We start from the raw sequence: 22,569 nt of genomic DNA on the forward strand, positions 1-22,569 counted from the left end.
AAGGTGATTGAAAGCAGGTATCCCGAGAAACATCTAAAATATCCTGAGAATAAACCATACAAAATGTTTTGACAATTTCCTCTTGAGTCTTTCTGAGACACAGCGCAAATACATTTTTATCCCACCTCTCTTCCCAGGGAATCAGGTCAGTGTGCATGATTATGCTTTCACATTCAACCCTGGCAATCTCAATTGGGGGGAGGGAGTTACAGGTCTCACATCTGATTATCCCTTCCTGTGTACAATTCTGGTCACCACACCTCAAAAAAGATATTCTAGCATTGGAAAAAGTGCAGAAAAGGGCAAATAGAATGATTGACGGGTTGGAACACTTTCCCTGTGAAGAAAAGTTAAAACACTTGGGGCTCTTTAGCTTGGAGAAACCTCGAATGTGGGGTGACGTGATAGAGGTTTACAAGATTATGCACAGGACAGAGAAGGTGGAAAAAGAAGTACTTTTCTCACTTTCTCACAATACGAGAATTCATGGGCACTCAATGAAATTGCTGAGCAATTGGATTATAACTGATAAAAGGAAGTCCTTCTTCATCCAAAGGGTGATTAACACGTGGAACTCACTGCCACAGGAGATGGTGGTAGCTACAAGCATAGCCAGCTTCAAGAGGGGATTGGATAAGCATATGGAGCAGAGGTCCATCAGTGGCTATTAGCCACAAGGTATAGATGGAACTCTGTCTGGGGCAGTGATGCTCTGTATTGCTGGTGCTTGGTGGGGGCACAGTGGAGGAGGGCTTCTAGTGTCCTGGCCCCACCAAAGGTCTCCCATCAGGCCTGCGAGCAAGTCACCGTTGCCTGCTTCCTTCTCTCTCTCTTGCTTCCTTCTGCATCACGGGTTGCTTTGCCAGGCTTGCTCAATCAAGCTACAGAGCAGGGGTGGCCAACGGTAACTCTCCAGATGTTTTTTTTGCCTACAACTCTCATCAGCCCCAGCCAGCATGGCCAATGGCTGTGGCTGATGGGAGTTGTAGGCAAAAAACATCTGGAGAGCTTCCGTTGGCCACCCCTGCTAGAGAGCAAAGTCTCTATTTTCTCCCTTGGCTGACCAGCACATGAAGCAACTTATGTACAGAAGCTCGCAATTCCCAGCCATTTCATGTTTTCCTTTGGATCTCAGGCTCAAAAGCACTGATCATGAGATTTCTGTAATGAACGTCAATAAGTCAAAAGCAGATTTGCAACTTACAGATACACACCTGAGCAGCATACTCAAGACTGCTACAGCATGGACACTGCCTCCAGATTTGGATGCAATAACTCAGAGCAAGTGGTGTCAGTTATCAGAGAATAAACAAAATATTGCAAGAGTGGTAATCTTTTAAACATGTTTTATTTTAAGGTTCTTTTAAAACAACCTTTGTGTCCTTTATGACGTTTATATCTCCGCTACCTGGCATTACGTTATATATGGCACACGGGGCCCAGCCCAACAAAGTCTCATTTATGTCAGGTCTGGCCCGCATAACAGATGAGTTCGACACCCTGGATCTGCCTGGGCTCCTCCAAAACCTGTAACTGGCACTGCCCTTTTGGCCTCTGCACGCGCCACAACATCTCAAGTAAACTGGGCCACAGCCGTGTAGATGCTTTGCACAGGCGGTGTTCTCCGTTTACCCGAGACGCTGTGCAGACTCAAAGTCCTTTGGGCTCATGCTTTCTGCATCAGCCAGCTTTGCACTGAAACAGGACTTCCGTCCTGCAGCGTCGCATTTAGGGTTGCAGCTTTGAAACTTCCGGGTCGGGAGGAAGCAGGAAGCTGTGGTCATGCGCCCTGCGTCTGGTCTCAGGTGAGCTGTGACCTGCCCCTTTAATCAAACAGAAAAGGGAAGAAAAATGTGAACATCAGCCTTTGCTGGCAGCCGACCTGCCTCGCTGCCAAGAGTCCAGTACAAACAGGAGAAAACAAAATGCATTTTTGCCTGCCCTGGAATTTCCTCTCCTCCCTTTGTGTGTGTGTGTGTGTGTGTGTTTTTGGTGAATCCACACAAACCAAAAGATATTTTCCAGCCAATGACACATTCTTGCCCGGCAGAATGTTTTGGCAACAAAACAGGTCATACACTTAGCGAGAAGCCTGTGGTAGCAAGTCCACCGAGAGAAACAAACACTGGTGGTTTGATTTGGCTCTGAAAGGGAGATAGTTTTGAAATTACATATCTGTCCCGCCCTTCCTCTAAAGATCCCGGGGGTGGGATCTTTCCCCTCTCCTTGTCACAACAGCCCTGCGAGGTGGGAGCGACTCAGACAGAGCAACTGGCTCAAGACACACACGCACACAGTGAACCTCATAGCTAGGAAGGATGTGAACCTGGGTCTCTGTAGTCCAAAGAAGACGACGACGACGATGACAACGACTGCAGATTTTTACCCCGACCTTCTCTCTAAATCAGAGACTCAGAGCGGCTTATGATCTCCTGTATCTTCTCCCCCCCACAACAGACACCCTGTGAGGAGGGTGGGGCTGAGAGGGCTCTCCCAGAAGCTGCCCTTTTAAGGACAACTCCTGCGAGAGCTACGGCTGGCCCAAGGCCATTCCAGCAGCTGCAAGTGGAGGAGTGGGGAATCAAACCCGGTTCTCCCAGAGAAAGAGTCCACACACTTAACCATGACACCAAACTGCCAACATGCTAACCACTACCTCATACAGCCTCACTACTACCATATGAACATATATGAACATATGAAGCTGCCTTCTACTGAGTCAGACCCTCAGTCCATCAAAGTCAGTCTTGTCTACTCAGACTGGCAGTGGCTCTCCAGGGTCTCAAGCTGAGGTTTTTCATGCCTATTTGCCTGGACCCTTTTAGTTGGAGATGCCGGGGATCGAACCTGGGACCTTCTGCTTACCAAGCAGATGCTCTACCACTGAGCCACCATCCCTCCCCTTAACCACAGCTATTACCGTATTACTGTTACGGAGCTATTTCAAGAAAACTCTGGATTTAATAACAATGCAAAGTGAAGGTCAGGATTAAGTTCCCATATAACAAAAAACGGAGATGTTAGCCAGAGGAAAGCTGGTGTTTGTCTGTCTCTGTTGTCTTCTGCCAGCGGTGAAGGCTTTTTGGTTGTGGCTGGCATTCCCCCTGTAACTGCTATTGGTCTCCTCCCTGGTTTTTTGGTGTCATGTCTGTTTATATGCTTTCCCTGAATTATTGTATGTATATTTTAATGTTTTTAAACGTTAGGATGTTTTAATGATTGATCAAGATAGGTAGCAACGCAGCAGTACAAAAGAGCAAGAGTTTGGTAGCACCTGAAAAACTAACAAAATTTGTGGCAGGGGAGGAACGTTCGTGAGTCACCTTAGGGAGGACAGGCAGACAGACATAGAGACAGACAGACAGATATCAGATAGATAGATAGACAGACAGACAGATATCTGATAGATAGATATAAGATAAATGATAGACAGACAGATATCAGAGAGACAGATTAGATAGGTAGGTAGGTAGGTAAATGATGGATGGATGGATGGATGGATGGATGATGGATGGATGGATGGATAGATAGATAGATAGATAGATAGATGATGGATGGATGATAGATGGATGGATGGATGGATGGATGATGGATGGATGGATAGATGATGGATGGATGGATAGATAGATAGATAGATAGATAGATAGATAGATAGATAGATAGATAGATAGATAGATAGATGATGGATGGATGATAGATGGATGGATGGATGGATGGATGGATAGATGGACAATAGAGAAGAGGGAGGGAGAGATGACAGACAGATGATGGGGAAAGGGGGAAGGGGAGAGAGGAAGCAGGAGAGATGATGATAGATGAAGAACAACAACAACAACAAAAGATAATGATGGATGGATGCTAGGTAGGTAGATAGGCAGGCAGGCAGGCAGGCAGACAGACAAACAGACAGATATCTGACAGACAGATATCAGATAGATAGATAGATAGATAGATAGATAGATAGATAGATAGATAGATAGATAGATAGATAGATAGACAGACAGATAGACAGACAGACAGACAGACAGAAAGACAGAAAGATAGACAGATAGATATCAGATAGATAGACAGGTAAATAGATGATACTTAGATGAGAGATAGACAGACAGAGACAGACAGACAGACAGATAGATATGAGAGAGAGAGAGAGAGAGAGAGAGAGATGAAGGGACAGATAGACAATAGAGAAGAGGGAGGGAGGGAAGGAGAGATGACAGACAGACAGATGATGGGGAGAGAGGAAGGAGGAGGGGGAGAGAGGGTGGGAGGGAGCGGGAGAGATGATGATAGATGATGAAGAAGAAGAAGAAGAAGAACAACAACAACAGATAGATGATGGATGAATGCTAGGTAGGTAGATAGGCAGGCAGACAGACAGACAGAGGAAATGCCTCTGATATAGCAATTTACTATAAAATGGTAAGAAGACAACGCTATTGGATCCATAACTTGTGAAGTCAGAAATCTAGGGCAGACCATTTTTAAAACTTTATCTCAGTACATAAATAAATAAGCAATCAAGCATCCTTGTGTTGTAGTGGCTAAGGGTGTCAGACTAGTATCTGGGGGACCTGGGTTCGAATCCCCACTGGTGCCATGTAAGCTTGCTGGGTGACCTTGGGGCAGTCACGCTCTCTCAGCCAAACCTCCCTCTCACAGGGTTGTTGTGAGAAAGCGCATTAATCACTTATGTTGGATAACGCACTTTCAATACACTACACTACAGCAACAGGTTACAACCAATTTCCCTCTTTCACACAGCAAAATCCAGAAGCAAATTACTGCTACAGTGCACTCACACAATATAGGGGGTATTCACTTTTTTCCAAAACAAATGTTTAATTCATCTCTGTTTCTGGGGAAACAAAACTATTTTGCACTCCCAGAAACACCTGGATAGAAAGGAGATCTCATTCGTCCACAGCCTTTTGCCACGAGCCGTTCCCCAAGTAACCCCGTCTGCTCAAGCCGCTATTTTGTGTCCCAAAGTCTGTAAAAGGCAGATTTATAATTGCAGGCAGCCGATTTATCAAGGACGCAATTTCGGCAGCGATAAAATTAAAAAGGGGAGCGTGTTATCTCACACACACCCCTGCAACGCAGGTGGATTGGCAGTGATTAGCTAAAGCCGGAGACGGCTCTCACCTTTCATGTGGTCGGCTCTTGGGTTTTCTCAACAATTAACAGTTCCGCTGGCGTAAGCCTGGAGAAATCTGATCTGCAACTCAGATTTGTATCTGACAGTTACAAATCACACACACACACGCACACAAAGAGGGAGAGCCACACAGAGTTCCCTCCCTGAAATAAGGAGAAACTTTACTTTAATGATACCGCTTGTGCAAGCCAATTTTGCTCTGAAATAAAGAGAAACAAAGGGGGTTTTTTTTTGTAAAAGAAGGGCATTACCTACCGGGAACATCTCAAAAAAAGCTTCCCCTGCGACTGGGTTTCTGGAAAAACCACACAGTTAAGATGTAAGGATGCAACAGCAAAAAAAAAAAGCCTAATCCTGTGTCTAACCACATTCTTTTATTTGCTGGATTCAACTAACATGTTTTCCTCTATCCTTGGTCATGAAACGCCCACTCGACAACCACAACAAACGACTTTCTCCCCGACCCTGACGCCCACTCCACTGCCGAAGAAGTCGCTCGGTACTTTGTTTTCGTCTCAAAGGCACGAAGGAACGTAGCGGACGGAAGCAGAAATGCAGCCCAGCAGCCGTATCTTCCTCAAGCTTCTTTTCCCTTCCTTCAAACGTTATAATGTTTTTCATAACTAGTATTCTCGGTATTTTTCATGCCATGCTTGAAGGAATCCATTACACTTTTTACATTGCAAACTGGGATATTTATTATAGCAGGCATGTCAAATTCATTTGTTATGAAGGCCGGAACTGACATAAAAGAGACCCCACCCCGTTGGGCCTGGCCATGTCTTAGGGTTGCCGAGTCCAATTCAAGAAATATCTGGGGACTTTGGGGGTGGAGCCAGGAGACTTTGGGGGTGGAGCCAGGAGACACTGGGGTGGAGCCAAGATCAAGGCTGTGACAAGCATAACTGAACTCCAAAGGGAGTTCTGGCCATCACATTTAAAGAGACAGCACACCTTTTCAATGCCTTCCTTCCATAGGAAGTAATGAAGGATAGGGGCACCTTCTTTTGGGGCTCATAGAATTGGACCCCCTGGTCCAATCACTTTGAAACTTGGGGGATATTTTGGGGAGAGGCACTAGATGCTGTACTGAAAATTTGGTGCCTCTACCTCAAAAAACAGCCCCCCCCCCAGAGCCCCAGATACCAACAGATCAATTCTCCATTATTTTCTATGGGAATAAATCTTCTTAGGGAATAATAGAGTTCCCAGCAGACATTTCCCTCCCCTCCACCTGCTTTCTGATGACCCTGAAGTGGGGGGGAGGGCCTCCAAACTGGGGGATCCCCTGCCCCCACCTGGGGATTGGCAGCTATTCCAAGATTAGGTAGCAGACAAACACTATATATATCTTTTAAAAACTTAAAACATGCTTTAAACATTAGCACTCGTTGGTCTTAAACGTGCTTTCTTGGTATTTCTCCCATGGGATCCAAGGAAACCGGCAAACGAAGCTCTGATTCTTTCCTTCCTTCCCAAGGGGACCAGGAGGGGGGAGGAGCCTCAGCCAATAGAAGGAAAAGAGGCTTACCTCAGTAGCTCTACTGGGCTATTCCTCTCCCCTTCCTCCCCAAGGGAGGAGCCTCAGCCAATGGAGAAAATCAAGGTTTTGCTCTGTAGCTGTGCTGTGCGATTGAGCGAGCCTGGCAAAGCAAGCTGTGAAGCAGAAGGAAGCAAGAGAAAGGGAAAAGGAAGCAGACGGCAGCCAGTTGCTCGGGGGCCTGATTCGGCCCCCAAACTGCATGTTTGACACCCCTGTTTTATTGCATTGCCGTCTCAATGTTTAATTTGCCTATCAATGAAATTCTGAGATTAGGCAGGTAGCAATTTGAGAGAGGGGGCATTCAGGATCCAGGCACTGAAGCTCTAGAACGCCCTCCCCAGTCAAAAAGAGTTAAGAGCCTGGTAGAGCCTTAAAGACTAGTGGGATTTGTGGTAGGGGATGCGCTTTCTGGAGTCACTGCTCACTTCTTCAGTGCTGACTCACGAAAGCTTCTCTGCCTCAAATGTTGCTAAGTCTTTCGGGTTGTTAGCAGTGTTCCCTCTAAGCTGTGGAGTCTTGTGTGCAAAAATTCTTTGTGAGCTACTGGCCAAAACTCAGATTCAGAAAGAGCTCACAGGAGCTCAGCTCCTGAACCTTTCTGAGGGTTCCCCCTCTCCCCCCGCCACCTACCTTGTCCTTTGAGTAGTAGGTGCAGCTGCATAACAATCCCTGGATTAGGAGAGCGGGCAGCCAGCCAGCCACAAGGGGCTTTGCCACGCCTCCAGCAGCGCTCATTAACCCCTGGAGATGCATTTATTCTATGCAGCTCTTGCATTATTTATTCTATGTGGCTCCTGCATTAAGCAATCTTGGCCACCCCTGGCCTACAAGAACATAAGAGAAGCCATGCTGGATCAGGCCAATAGCCCATCCAGTCCAACACTCTGTGTCACAGAAGAACATCAGAGAAGCCATGTTGGATCAGGCCAGTAGCCCATCCAATCCAACACTCTGTGTCACATAAGAACATAAGAGAAGCCAAGTTGGACCAGGCCAATGGCCCATCCAGTCCAACATTCTGTGTCACATAAGAACATAAGAGAAGCCATGTTGGACCAGGCCAGTGGCCCATCCAGTCCAACACTCTGTGTCACATAAGAACGTAAGAGAAGCCAAGTTGGACCAGGCCAATGGCCCATCCAGTCCAACATTCTGTGTCACATAAGAACATAAGAGAAGCCATGTTGGACCAGGCCAGTGGCCCATCCAGTCCAACACTCTGTGTCACATAAGAGAAGCCATGTTGGATCAGGCCAATGGCCCATCCAGTCCAACACTCTGTGTCACAGAAGAACATAAGAGAAGCCATGTTGGATCAGGCAGTAGCCCATCCAGTCCGACACTCTGTGTCACATATGAACATAAGAGAAGCCATGTTGGATCAGGCCAATGCCCCATCCAGTCCAACACTCTGTGTCACATATGAACATAACAGAAGCCATGTTGGACCAGGCCAATGGCCCATCCAGTCCAACACTCTGTGTCACATAAGAACATAAGAGAAGCCATGTTGGATCAGGCCAATGGCCCATCCAGTCCAACACTCTGTGTCACATAAGAACATAAGAGAAGCCATGTTGCATCAGGCCAATGGCCCATCCAATCCAACACTCTGTGTCACATAAGAACATAAGAGAAGCCGTGTTGGATCAGGCCAATGGTCCATCCAGTCCAACACTCTGTGTCACATAAGATCATAAGAGAAGCAATGTTGGATCAGGCCAATGGCCCATCCAATCCAACACTCTGTGTCACATAAGAACATAAGAGAAGCCGTGTTGGATCAGGCCAATGGCCCATCCAATCCAACACTCTGTGTCACATAGGGGGACCTTAGATATCCCGTGCGGGATATCATAAATAGATCCCTAACGGAAGGGCACTTTCCAACGCCACTTAAAGAGGCTGTGGTCCGACCCCTCTTAGAAAAGCCATCTCTAGATCCGGCCCAATTGACACACTATCGGCCGGTTTCAAATTTGCCCTTTTTGGGTAAACTTATTGAGAGGGCAGTGGCGAAGCAGTTACAGACCTTCCTGGATGACACTTCCGTCCTCGACCCATTTCAGTCCGGCTTTCGCCCGGGACACGGGACGGAGACAGTGTTGGTTGCCTTAGTGGATGACCTTCAACGGCATCTGGATCGGGGTGGCTCGGCGGTGCTGATGTTATTAGACCTGTCGGCGGCGTTCGACACGGTCGACCATCGGCTACTGACGTGCCGCCTCGCCGACGCAGGGATTCAGGGGTTGGCCTTACAGTGGCTTTCCTCTTTCCTGGAAGGTCGGGGACAAAGGGTCGCAATTGGGGGGGAGCTGTCTCGGAGGCGCCCACTTGATTGTGGTGTGCCCCAAGGGGCGGTTCTCTCACCGATGTTATTTAACATCTACATGCGGCCCCTTGCCCAGATTGCCCGAAGGTATGGGTTGGGGTGTCACCAGTATGCTGATGACACCCAGCTCTATCTGCTGATGGATGGCCAACCTGTCTGCGCCCCGGAAAACCTTGACCAGGCACTACGGGCCGTGGCTGAGTGGCTCAGACTGAGTGGGCTGAAGTTAAATCCTACGAAGACAGAGGTCCTTTGCTTGGGCCGCCGCGGCCCGGGGAGGGGGATCCCCCTGCCGGCTTTTGATGGTGCGCCGCTTATGGCGGCGGACAGGGTCAGGAGCTTGGAGGTGCTATTGGAGCCTTCTTTAAAGATGGAGGCTCAGATAGCAGCCGCTGCCAAGTCCGCATTTTTTCATCTTAGACGGGCAAGGCAGCTGGCCCCCTTTCTGGAGCGCGACGACCTAGCAACAGTGATCCATGCTACGGTCACCTCAAGGTTGGACTACTGCAACGCCCTCTACATGGGGCTGCCCTTGTCTCGGACCCGGAAACTGCAGCTGGTGCAGAATGCCGCGGCCCGGCTGTTATTGGGTCTCCCAAAGTGGGAACACATTCAGCCGGGTCTTCGGACTCTGCACTGGCTTCCAGTGATATACCGAGTCCGGTACAAGGTGCTGGTTATTACCTTTAAAGCCCTATATGGCCTGGGACCTGCCTACCTGAAGGACCGTCTCTCCCCACATGTTCCCCAGAGAGCACTGAGGTCAGGAACACAAAATCTCCTCACTATCATCCCGGGCCAAAAGAAGCCCGCCTGAAAGCCACCAGGGAAAGGGCTTTCTCCGTTATGGCCCCCGTATGGTGGAATCAGCTGCCGGAAGAGGTGAGGGCCCTGCGGGACTTAGCGCAGTTCCGCAGGGCCTGTAAGACGACCCTCTTCCGGCTAGCCTATACCTAGCCTACATTTAGCTAGGATAACAACCGGAGGAAACTGGCCAGCCATCTGTTCACAGGAAACTGAATTACTCTGTTTAATGTTTTAACTGCTTAAATTATTTAATTGTTTTACATTTGAAATTGTTTACTTTTAAGTTTGATTAATTGTTGGAAGCCGCCCTGAGCCATCCGTGGGAAGGGCGGGATATAAATCCCAAATAAATAAATAAAAAAAATAAGAACATAAGAGAAGCCGTGTTGGATCAGGCCAATGGCCCATCCAATCCAACACTCTGTGTCACATAAGAACATAAGAGAAGCCGTGTTGGATCAGGCCAGTGGCCCATCCAGTCCAACACTCTGTGTCAAATAAGAACATAAGAGAAGGCCTGTTGGATCAGGCCAATGGCCCATCCAGTCCAACACTCTGTGTCACATAAGAACATAAGAGAAGTCATGCTGGATCAGGCCAATGGCCCATCCAGTCCAACACTCTGTGTCACATAAGAACCTAAGAGAAGCCACGTTGGATCAGGCTAATGGCCCATCCAGTCCAACACTTCTGTATCACACTGTGGCCAAAACTCAGGTGCCATCAGGAGGTCCACCAGCAGGGTCCATTCTCCTTTGTCAGAGTGGCCATCAACAGCTAGGCATTGAAAGCAGCCTTTCCCTACTGTTCTGTTCCTCAACAAGTGGTATTTACAGGTACCTCACAGGAATCTCACATCTGGAGATTCCAAGTAGCAATCCTCGTTAACAGCCATTCAGAGACCATCCTCCATGGATTTCTCTAAACCTGGGGTCCCCAAACTTTTCAAGCCTGTGGGAACCCTTGGAAGTACGGCGTGGTGGGCATAGCCACAAAATGGATGCCAAATGTTGAGGAACCAGCAACAAAAAATGGCTGCCATAGTTTATCTTCAGTCACACAGCGAAGAGCGCTGTACTGTGGTGGCAACAGGGCTTTTTTTTTTGTAGCAGGAACTCCTTTACAGATTAGACCACGCACCCCACGATGTAGCCAATCCTCCATGAGCTTACAGGGCTCTTCATACAGGGCCTGCTGAGAGCTCCAGGAGGATTGGCTGCATCAGGGGTGTGTGGCCTAATAGGCAAAGGAGGTCCTGCTAGAATTCCTTACAGGGCTCTTCGTACAGGGCCTGCTGTAAGCTCCAGGAGGATTGGCTACATCAGGGGTGTGTGGCCTAATAGGCAAAGGAGGTCCTGCTAGAATTCCTTACAAGGCTCTCTCGTACAGGGCCTGCTGTAAGCTCCAGGAGGATTGGCTACATCGGGGTGTGTGGCCTAATAGGCAAAGAAGGTCCTGCTAGAATTCCTTACAGGGCTCTTCGTACAGGGCCTACTGTGAGCTCCAGGAGGATTGGCTACATCAGGAGTGTGTGGCCTAATAGGCAAAGGAGGTCCTGCTAGAATTCCTTACAGGGCTCTTCGTACAGGGCCTACTGTGAGCTCCAGGAGGATTGGCTACATCAGGGGTGTGTGGCCTAATAGGCAAAGGAGGTCCTGCTAGAATTCCTTACAGGGCTCTTCGTACAGGGCCTACTGTGAGCTCCAGGAGGATTGGCTACATCAGGGGTGTGTGGCCTAATAGGCAAAGGAGGTCCTGCTAGAATTCCTTACAGGGCTCTTCGTACAGGGCCTACTGTGAGCTCCAGGAGGATTGGCTACATCAGGGGTGTGTGGCCTAATAGGCAAAGGAGGTCCTGCTAGAATTCCTTACAGGGCTCTTCGTACAGGGCCTACTGTGAGCTCCAGGAGGATTGGCTACATCAGGAGTGTGTGGCCTAATAGGCAAAGGAGGTCCTGCTAGAATTCCTTACAGGGCTTCTTCGTACAGGGCCTGCTGGAAGCTCCAGGAGGATTGGCTACATCAGGGGGGTGGGGCCTAATATGCAAAGGAGTTCTGGCTCCAAAACAAGCCCTGGGTGGCAACGTTGACAAAGCAACGTTTTTAAGGAGTCTGCACAGCCAATCAGATCTCCCATGGCCAATAAGAAGCTCTGCTGAGCACAAATCCCACAAGACCCTACTCGTTTTTTTTAAAAAAAAACATGGCAGGCACCAGGAAAAAAACATCAGTGGGTGTCACAGCGCCCCCCCCCCCCATGGGGATCCTTGCCCTAAACCCTGGTTAAGCTTTCTAAGCACTTCATATAGCCGGGGTGGGAACCTCTTTCTGCCAAGGGCCATTTGGATATTTATAGCATAATTTGCGGGCCATACAAAAATGTCAACCTAAAAAAACAGTGCTCTGCTGAGGGAGAACGAGTCAGGCTGGCAAAATTAATGCAAATAATTGTTTTTCTATTTGAAGTCATGTGGGGAGAGCCTAATTTGGCACACACACACACCTGGCCACTGCCTCCTAGGCAAATGCCTAGGACCACGACTTTTTTTGTAGAGGCTGCCACGTGGCTTGGCCCGGCAATCCCTGAGGGACCAGACCAAGTGTCTCGAGGGCCATAAATGGCCCTCGGGCGGACGTTCCCACCAGTCATATAGGAACTCAATTTCCCTTCCTGAACAGAGCCCTAGGACATATGATGAAATAATCAAGAGAAGAAGGCACCCTCTGCACATGTGCAGAATACCAGTATTATGGAGCAAGGGTGGCCAACGGTAGCTCTCCAGATGTTTGTTGCCTACGACTCCATCAGCCCAGCCAGCTTGGCCAACGGCTGGGACTGATGGGAGATGTAGGCCAAAGACATCTGGAGAGCTACCGCTGGCCATCCCTGCTATGGAGGAAAGCAAAGTAACCCGCATGCAGGGCTGTGTTTTGTAGCAGGAACTCCTTTACATATTAAGCCGCTGGGGCAGCCAATCCTCCAAGAGCTTACAGGGCTCTTAGTACAAGGTCTACCGTAAGCTGCTGGGAAGACTGGCTACACCAAGGGGGGTGCGACCTAATATGCAAAGGAGGTCTGCTACAAAAAAAGCCCTGCCCGCATTGAACTTCCTAGGATTGCAGGGATGACTTCGACACAGAGAACGTCGGGCTTTCAAACGTGCTTGCAATCTCGGCGCTATTTTCTTTTAGAAATCAAACGCTCGCTGCAGACGACTCGAGCAAGGGAGCCAAGCCACGTGGGCGAGGCTGCACGAGGCCGGAGGCCGTTTTCGAAAACAGCCATTGATCATCTCGATGAGGGAAACTGAATCTGAGGGCTGGCTAACCATTAACACTGGACTATTTCGGCTTAACGTAGGAAGCAAGCCCGAACGAGTCTAACCTCGTAGTTTAGCCCGATTTTACTCAACGAGATTGCCAAGAAACTTGCAAAAACAAAAGCTTCCTCCTCCCTTTGCTAGAGTCTTATTGTGTAGAACTGAAGCTTTTTGTGGCATCGGGATGAGTGACCTGGTAAATAATACTGCATTAAAAGCCTGTATTAAAGGAACAGATATTATAGCATTGGAAAAAGTGCAGAAAAGGGCAACTAGAATGATTCAAGGGTTGGGACACTTTCCCTATGAAGAAAGGTTGAAACGCTTGGGGCTCTTTAGCGTGGAGAAACGTCGACTGCAGGGTGACATGATAGAGGTTTACAAGATTCTGCCTGGGATAGAGAAGGTAGAGAAAGAAGGACTTTTCTCCCTTTTTTCACAATATAAAAACTCGTGGGCATTCAATGAAATTGCTGAGCAGTCAGGTTAGAACAGATAAAAGGAAGTCCTTCTTCACCCAAAGGGTGATTAACATGTAGAATTCACTGCCACAGGATATGCCCTTCAGGCCTGCGCAGAGGAATTTTTTAGGTGAAGCGCAGTGTGCGCGGTACTGGCTCCACCCTTTCACCTGGGGGTCATCTGCCATGGCCCAGTAAGCCGGGACGCCGGCAGTGAGTCCTCCAGGTGGTAGGTGTTACATTAACGAGCTCTATCTGCCCGGGTTTGATGTTAGAGTTTTCCTTCTCTTAGGCTGACGAAGTTGGTGGGCCCAGCCTGCCCATCGGTTATACCGCCGGACAATTCGGTCGCACCATGACGTAGCAAACTCTGTGAAAACGGGGGGGACCAGCGAGAAGGTGTTGCTACGGATGCAGTAATGCAGGAGAGGCCATTGCAGTGACCATCTGCCAGGCATAGCCAGACAGTGACCACGCGGCGTTCACTACACCGGGAGAGGAGAGGCTATGTATTGCGCATGCACTTTCCCTGGGGGGGTAGGATTCCCAGAGGGAGCCCACCCCCCACCACCACCCCCACTGCCACAGGAGGTGGCGGCTAAAAGCATAGCCACCTTCAAGAGGAGATTGGATAAATGTAATTGGCCTGATCCAACATGGCTTCTCTTATGTTCTTAAGTGACACAGAGTGTTGGACTGGATGGGCCATTGGCCTGACCCAACATGGCTTCTCTTCTGTTCTTACGTGACACAGAGTGTTGGACTGGATGGGCCATTGGCCTGATCCAACATGGCTTCTCTTATGTTCTTACGTGACACAGAGTGTTGGACTGGATGGGCCATTGGCCTGATCCAACATGGCTTCTCTTCTGTTCTTACGTGACACAGAGTGTTGGACTGGATGGGCCATTGGCCTGATCCAACATGGCTTCTCTTATGTTCTTCTGTGACACAGAGTGTTGGACTGGATGGGCCATTGGCCTGACCCAACATGGCTTCTCTTCTGTTCTTATGTGACACAGAGTGTTGGACTGGATGGGCCATTGGCCTGACCCAACATGGCTTCTCTTATGTTCTTATGTGACACAGAGTGTTGGACTGGATGGGCCTGATCCAACATGGCTTCTCTTTATGTTCTTATTTTTTATTTATTTATTTATTTGGGATTTGTATCCCACCCTTCCCACGAATGGCTCAGGGCGGCTTATGTGACACAGAGTGTTGGACTGGATGGGCCATTGGCCTGATCCAACATGGCTTCTCATGTTCTTAAGTGACACAGAGTGTTGGACTTGATGGACCAATTGGCCTGATCCAACATGGTTTCTCTTATGTTCTTATGTGACACAAGAGTGTTGGACTGGATGGGCCACTGGCCTGATCCAACATGGCTTCTCTTATGTTCTTATGATTGGCAACCTTATGAGGGAGCTGAGAGCTCTGGAAGGCTTCAAGGTCCTGCCCAGTTTCCTCTGCCCCAGCCAATGACATTTCACCTGGCAACACCTTGAACTTTCAAGCTTATCTTAAGGGCTAGAATCCTCCTTTCCCCCCCCAAAGCAAACAGGGAGGACTCTCAGATACTGACTGCCGCACCCGGCATCAAATCCTGGTTGTTTGCACAACTGCCAGCCGAAAGGGCACGGAAGCGCATGCACAACCCTCGTTGTATTCGTCACCCAGTAAACAGAGCGGGAGTGAACAGTCTCACATGCTTGGAATTGCTTTCCTGGCAATTTTTTCTTTAACAAAGAAACTTCCCACCACTCCAGACCTGGACGTGAACTTCTGAATTCGCACTTCGAGTTGCTCTGAATTTGCACTTCTGAAGCTCGGCCTCGAAAATCCTGACTGCTTGGTTTCGCTGCGTTGTTTCGACAAATCTATTTCATTTCATTCATATGCGCCCCCCCCTCACTTTTCTACCCTACGGGGACCCACACTGGCTTACATCAGGGGTGGTTAAACTGCGGCTTGGAAGCCACATGTGGCTCTTTCACACATATTGCGTGGCTCTTGAAGCCCCCACTGCCCTGTCAGCCGGTTTGGAGAAGGCATTTCTCTCTTTAAATCACTTCCCCAAGCCAAGCCAAGCCAGCCAGCAGCTTGGAGAACGCATTTAGAGTTAAAGTTGCTTTCTTTCCTCCTCCTCCTCCTCCTCCTCTCTCTCTCCTTCCTTCCTTCCTTCCTTCCTTCCTTCCTTCCTTCCTTCCTTCCTTCCTTCTGTATGGCTCTCAACATCTGACACTCAAGTCTTGCAGCTCTCAAAAATCTGATGTTTATTCCATGTGGCTCTTAGGTTAAGCAAGTCCGGCCACACTGGGTTACATCAATCTCCTCCATTTTATCCTCACAACAGCCCTGGGACTGCGGCTGGCCCAAGGTCATCTGGCGAGCTTCCACGGCATGTGTGGGGATTCGAACCTAGGTATTCCTGGAAGTAGTTAACACTTGAACTACTACACCAGACTGGCTCAGTCGATGGAGGATAAGCCTGTCACTGCCTACGAGCCAGAATAGCTGAATGGAACTGCCACGTCCATCTACTCCAGCATCTTATTTCACACAACCAGATGCCTTCGTAAGGCCAACAATGAGGATCGTAGGGGCTAACTCCTTGCCCCTCACTGCTGACCCCCCGATCACCAGATTTCAGAGCATCAGTACCCCTGAACGTGAAGGTTCCCTTTAATCGCTACGGCTAGCGATGAATTCATCTGTCCGCCCCCCATCTGTCTAATACTCGTTTAAAGTCGCTGCTGCTGATGGCCATCGATAACCAATTTACATTCTTTTGCATCAAATTTGATATCTCATGACATATTAACCATACTGTGTGTGCGTGCGCGCGCGTAGAGTGTCATCAGGTCACAGCCGACATATGGTAACCCAGCAAGGGGCCTTTAAGGCAAGGGAGAAGCAGAGGTGGTTTGCCATTGCCTTCCTCCGCAAAGTCTTCCTCGGTGGTCTCCCATCCAAGTACCAACCCGGCTTAGCTTCCCCCAGCAAAGGGCTTTCAAGGCAAGGGACAAGCAGAGGTGGCTGGCCATTGCCTTTCTCTGCAGAGCCTTCCATGGTGGCCTCTCTTCCAAGTACTGATCCTGCCTACCTTCTAAGATCTGACGAGATCTTAGAGCCAGTTTGGTGTAGTGGTTAAGTGCGTGGACTCTTATCTGGGAGAACCGGGTTTGATTCCCCACTCTTCCACTTGCACCTGCTGGAATGGCCTTGGGTCAGCCATAGCTCTCTTATCTAGGAGAGCCAGGTTTGATTCCCCACTCCTCCACTTGCAGCTGCTGGAATAGCCGTGGGTCAGTCAGAGCTCTCTTATCTGGGAGAACCGGGTTTGATTCCCCACTCCTCCACTTGCAGCTGCTGGAATGGCCTTGGGTCAGCCAGAGCTCTCTTATCTGGGAGAACCGGGTTTGATTCCCCACTCCTCCACTTGCAGCTGCTGGAATGGCCTTGGGTCAGCCAGAGCTCTCTTATCTGGGAGAACCGGGTTTGATTCCCCACTCCTCCACTTGCAGCTGCTGGAATGGCCTTGGGTTAGCCATAGCCATTGCAGGAGTTGTCCTTGAAAGGGCAGCTGCTGTGAGAGTCCTCTCAGCCCCACCCACCTCACAGGGTGTCTGTTGTGGGGGGAGAAGATATAGGTGATTGTAAGCCGCTCCGAGTCTCTGATCCAGAGAGAAGGGCGGGGTATAAATCTGCAGTCTTCCTCTTCTTCTTAATGTAAGACTCACATAGAATAAACATCAGATGTTTGAGAGCTGCAAGACAGGAATGTTGGACGTCTGAGAGCCACAAGGGAGAGGGAGGCAAATAGATAGGGGGAGGAGGAAAGAAAGCAACTTTTACTTGAAATGCATTCTCCAAGCTGCCAGCTGGCTTGGCTTGGGCAAGTGATTTAAAGAGAGAAATGCCTTCTCCAAGACAGCCGATGAGGCGCTGGGGGCTGCAAGAACCACACGACATGTGTGAAAGAGCCACATGTGGCTCCCGAGCCATGGTTTGGCCACCCTCTGCTATATAGCATGTCACCTTTCCTCCCTGTCACGTATTATCTTATATCAAATGCTGTTCAGCTCAACAGTACTATGCACCATTTCATGTCGGCTAGGGCAATTTGGAAGTGACTCATTCATAGGGTCACCACAAGGTCCAAAGCCACTTGGAACCTGGGCGCACCCACACACATCAAACAGTCGACTAAATGAAACAAAATCGCTGCATGCTGTTGCATGCTGTCAGATCCTCAGTACCAAAAAGACACCAGCTATCCAGCACTTTCGTCTCCCAAGGGCTCGAGCATCAACTGCTGAAAGCAAGCCTCATGCTGCAGGAGGACAAATATCTGAAATATTCGGCAACTGCGTGAATATTCGGAGAATCCCCCGCGAATGCTCAAGGTCGTCCCAACGACAGAGCCTAACTCTCGAAAGGAACTCCGTTTCAGCTGTATAATGATGGGACCATAACCACAGAGAACGACAAGCCGCATGTTAAAAATGGTCACCGCTTCGAGAATATCCATAGAAACAAAAGTCGAAGCCGATGAGGCGCAAACCTACAGCGAAATCGAGTCCAGCCTCCTGCGGCAAAGAGGGGGTTAATAGTACTCGAAAGAGTGAACTGGATAGAGCCTGCATTATCCAGGTCGCAACCCAAAAGAGGATGAAAGGCAGAGATAGCGAAGACCACTGGAAGGAAGTACCCATGGAGTCAGACTTATTTCATAAGCAGAACCCCAATGGTTCGTGTGAGCTAGTCACCATTTGTAGCCGCATTTTCATGGACGTTTGTAAATCTTCCCCCCTAAAAATAGTTATTTATTTAGTAGGCTCATATTCCGCCTTTTCCTGTAAACGGGCTCAGGGTGGATCCCAAATATTCACCTCTTTCGAGATCGCCCCCCACCCCCAATCTCAGATCGAATTAGCAACCAAAGGGAGCGGAGAGATGCTCCCAAGCATAACCCACGCAGCTTCAGATCTTTGCCTCTAAAATGGGAACGACCATAACCTTCCTTGCAGGACCTCAAGGGCAAACACCAAGCAGGCCATCCCCAAAATTACTTTAAAAAAAAAATCAATAAAAAACAAAGTCCCCTGGGATTAAATTGCATTCAGCTTACCGCTCTTGAAATGCCACTGAAATCCTAGACAAACTTTGGGAAGACGAGAGTTAATTTCATCTCGGGCACCAGATCCATCTGGGTGTGCACGCGGCAACGGCTGCCTCTCCTCTCCTGGACAGCTCCGGACTCAGCTACAGGCAAAAGGAGAAGGGGGGGGGAAATGGTGAAGCTTCTCTTCCCGGCTGTCTTCCTGCGCACAAGCAGTCGAGGGGCTGGGGGGGCGAGCTGCTACCAGAGTATAACTCCACAAGGCGCTCCACAATGGGGCAGAGCTGCCGATCTGTGATAAAGCAGTTTTGGAGCCCTGAGTTGAGAACAGCAAAAGAAAGCAGTGTTTTCTCTTTCTTTTGAAAAAAATGAAAGAAAACGACCCACGTTCAGCCAACTAATCCACATGCCCTAGACGTGCAGTTTTCAGTTCTCTGCGCCCACATCCTCTTGTTTCGTCCCCCCCCCCCCAAAAAAAAAGCAGAGCGTGGAAGAGAATATTAAATCCGTCGCAATGTGGTTCTTACTCCACGTGAGAGATCTGTAGGGCACAGACCTGGCAGTGTGACACGTTCAGGCAGCCCCTGGAGTTCCGTCCTCTCCACACCGGGCTTCGAGGAGCTGCCTCGAATCTGGTTTCATAACAGCCTCTTAGCTAACCACCTACTCACGCATCGCATAATGGGCTGCATTGAAAGCTCACAGGAAATTGCCTTCTGTTGCCAACTAATCCATTCTCCCAAAGACCGACACACCACACTTCTAGCTGGCTGAGTCCTCCGTCGCTTGGAGATGAATCAGCACCTGCCCTGACACACACGCTCCGCATGCCCGGCAAACTCAATAACAACTGGATTCAAAGTTGAAGCATGATTCAAAGAAGGCGGGATTCTCGTTAACGGTTACAGGCTTAAGCCGCCAAGCCTCCGTCTGCAGGGGCAGCACCTTTCTAAGAACCGGATGCTGCGGGGTCAAGAACAGGAGGAGACCATGGACTTGGGGCTTGGCTTATAAGCGCTGGGGACACCTGGCTGACCAATGTTAATAACAAGGTTACGTGGACCTCGAACTGGTTCTCCAAAGCAAATCTTGTATTCTGTGGATCAAGCAGGGGTGGAATTCTAGCAGGAGCTCCTTTGCCTATTAGGCCATATACCCCTGATGTAGCCAATCCTCCAAGAGCTAACAAAAAAGAGCCCTGTAAGCTCTTGGAGGATTGGCTACATCAGGGGTGTATGGCCTAATAGGCAAAGGAGCGCCTGCTAGAATTCCACCTCTGGGATCGAGTGACGGTGGTAGAAAGAGCAGTCGTGCTGCAGCTATTTTAGTGAACTCATGAGGCAGGGTAACGCAAAAAGAACACTTTTTCTAGTGCCCATCAAGTGTTTTTAGGAAACGGGTGGGGCCAGGTAGTGCGTCTGCTCAGCAAAGCTTGTGACTGACTACTGGAGATTTGATTGGGTGTGCAGATTTAAAAAAAACCCACAAAAACCGCTTTGGCAGCAGCTGCCATCACAAGACAAGGATTTGCGCTGCGTTAACTGAAGTTAGGCTGCGGCAATCGTTTTGTGACTGGCCCCGCCTCCTAGGGCGGCCATTTTGCGGCAGCCATTTCACTGCTGCGCCCACACTCGTGTCATGTCAGAATTCCAAATGCACCCAGAGGCTCAAAAAGGTTGGGGGCTTCTGCTACTGGATTGTCAAGGCAAGATATACTAAGAGGTGCTTTCCACTTCCTGCCTCCACATAGCGACCCTGGACTTCCTTGGGGGTCTCCAATTCAAGTACTAACCAGGGCAAACCCTGCTTAGCTTCTGAGACATGATGAGACTGGGCTAGCTTAGGCCATCTAGGTCAGGCTATTATTCAGAGCAAAAGGAAATGTCTTACTTGTACACTCTTCTCTCTCAACATCCTCTTAGCATCTTACTGTCTCACCTGCTATTGATTATTATAAGAACATAACAGAAACCATGTCAGATCAGACCAATGGCCCATCCAGTCCAACATGCTGTGTCACACAGTGTCCAAAACCCAGATGCCCTCAGGAGGTCCACCAGCAGGGCCATAACAACATAAGAGAAACCATGTTGGATCAGGCCAATGGCCCATCCAGTCCAACACTCTGTGTCACATAAGAACATAAGAGAAGTCATGTTGGATCAGGCCAGTGGCCCATCCAGTCCAACACTCTGTGTTACATAAGAACATAAAGAGAAGCCATGTTGTATCAGGCCCATCCAGTCCAACACTCTGTGTCACATAAGAACATAAGAGAAGCCATGTTGGATCAGGACAATGCCCCATCCAGTCCAACACTCTTTGTCACGTAAGAACATAAGAGAAGCCAAGTTGGATCAGGCCTATGGCCCATCCAGTCCAACACTCTGTGTCACATAAGAACATAAGAGAAGTCATGTTGGATCAGGCCAATGGCCCCTCCAATCCAACACTCTGTGTCACATAAGAACATAAGAGAAGCCATGTTGGATCAGGCCAATGGCCCATCCAGTCCAACACTCTGCGTCACGTAAGAACATAAGAGAAACCATGTTGGATCAGGCCAATGGCCCAAAAAGTCCAACACTCTGCGTCACATAAGAGAAGCAATGTTGGATCAGGCCAATGGCCCATCCAGGCCAACACTCTGTGTCACATAACACAAGCCATGTTGGATCAGACCAATGGCCCATCCAGTCCAACACTCTGTGTCACATAAGAGAAGTCATGTTGGATCAGGCCAGTGGCCCATCCAGTCCAACACTCTGTGTCACATAAGAGAAGCCATGTTGGATCAGACCAATGACCCATCCAGTCCAATAAAAAACCAGGTGCCATCAGGAGGTCCATCAGTGGGGCCAGGACACCAGAAGCCCTCATCCTGTTGCCCCTCCTCATCACCAAGAATACAGAGCATCACTTACCCCTTCTATCCCACCTTTCCTCCAAAGAACTCCAGATGGCAGACGTGGTAATACTACCATTTTTAATATTCATAATCTTGTCTTGCTTGCTGCATGCTCTTCTTTATCAATGGGGCTTGCCCTCACGGCAACCCTGTGAGGCAGACTGCCAAAGCCCCCATTTTATAAACAGAGACCGAGAAGATAAGAAACAAATTAAGTTGCTACACGATGGGTCTGAAGCAAAAGATCTGGATCTCCTAGATACAACTTACCGGCCAAGGGATTGCACGGAATCTTAATGCCCCTGTGGCCAGAAAAAAGATGCTGGACTCCAGTTCGATGAAAAAATAATTTTAAAACAAAACGGCAAACAACGAGTTAGAGGAACAATGCAAGCACCACCACAAGACAATCGCACAAAAAGACACACCTGGAAACCTTAGTTTAAAACAGGTGTGTCCAAATTTGCTTAACATAAGAGCCACATAGAATAAATGTCAGACGTCTGAGAGCTGCAAGACATGAGCGTCAGGTGGTTGAGAGCTGCAAGACGGGAGAGAGGGAGGGAGGAAGGAAAATAGTTGTTGTAGAGGTTGAAAGAAAGCAACTTTAACTTTAAACACATTCTCCAAGCTGCCAGCCAACAGGGCCGTGGGGGCTTCAAAAGCCACACAATACATGTGAAAGAGCCACATGCGTCTCCTGAGTCACAGTTTGGCCACCTCTGTTTTAAAACAAACTCTCAACAGCTCGACATTTTCAAACTTACATTTTGCTTGTCCTTTAGAACTCCATCACCGAACCAGCCTGTCTCTACAGTACGGGAAGATCTTCTACGTTACTACAATGGAAGGCTAGCTTCTTCACCACGTGGTTTTCCCGAGCTCAGAAAGTCTCTCCACAACATCTAAGGA

The sequence above is a fragment of the Heteronotia binoei genome, chromosome 8 (assembly GCF_032191835.1).
Source record: "Heteronotia binoei isolate CCM8104 ecotype False Entrance Well chromosome 8, APGP_CSIRO_Hbin_v1, whole genome shotgun sequence".
Taxonomy (NCBI): domain Eukaryota; kingdom Metazoa; phylum Chordata; class Lepidosauria; order Squamata; family Gekkonidae; genus Heteronotia; species Heteronotia binoei.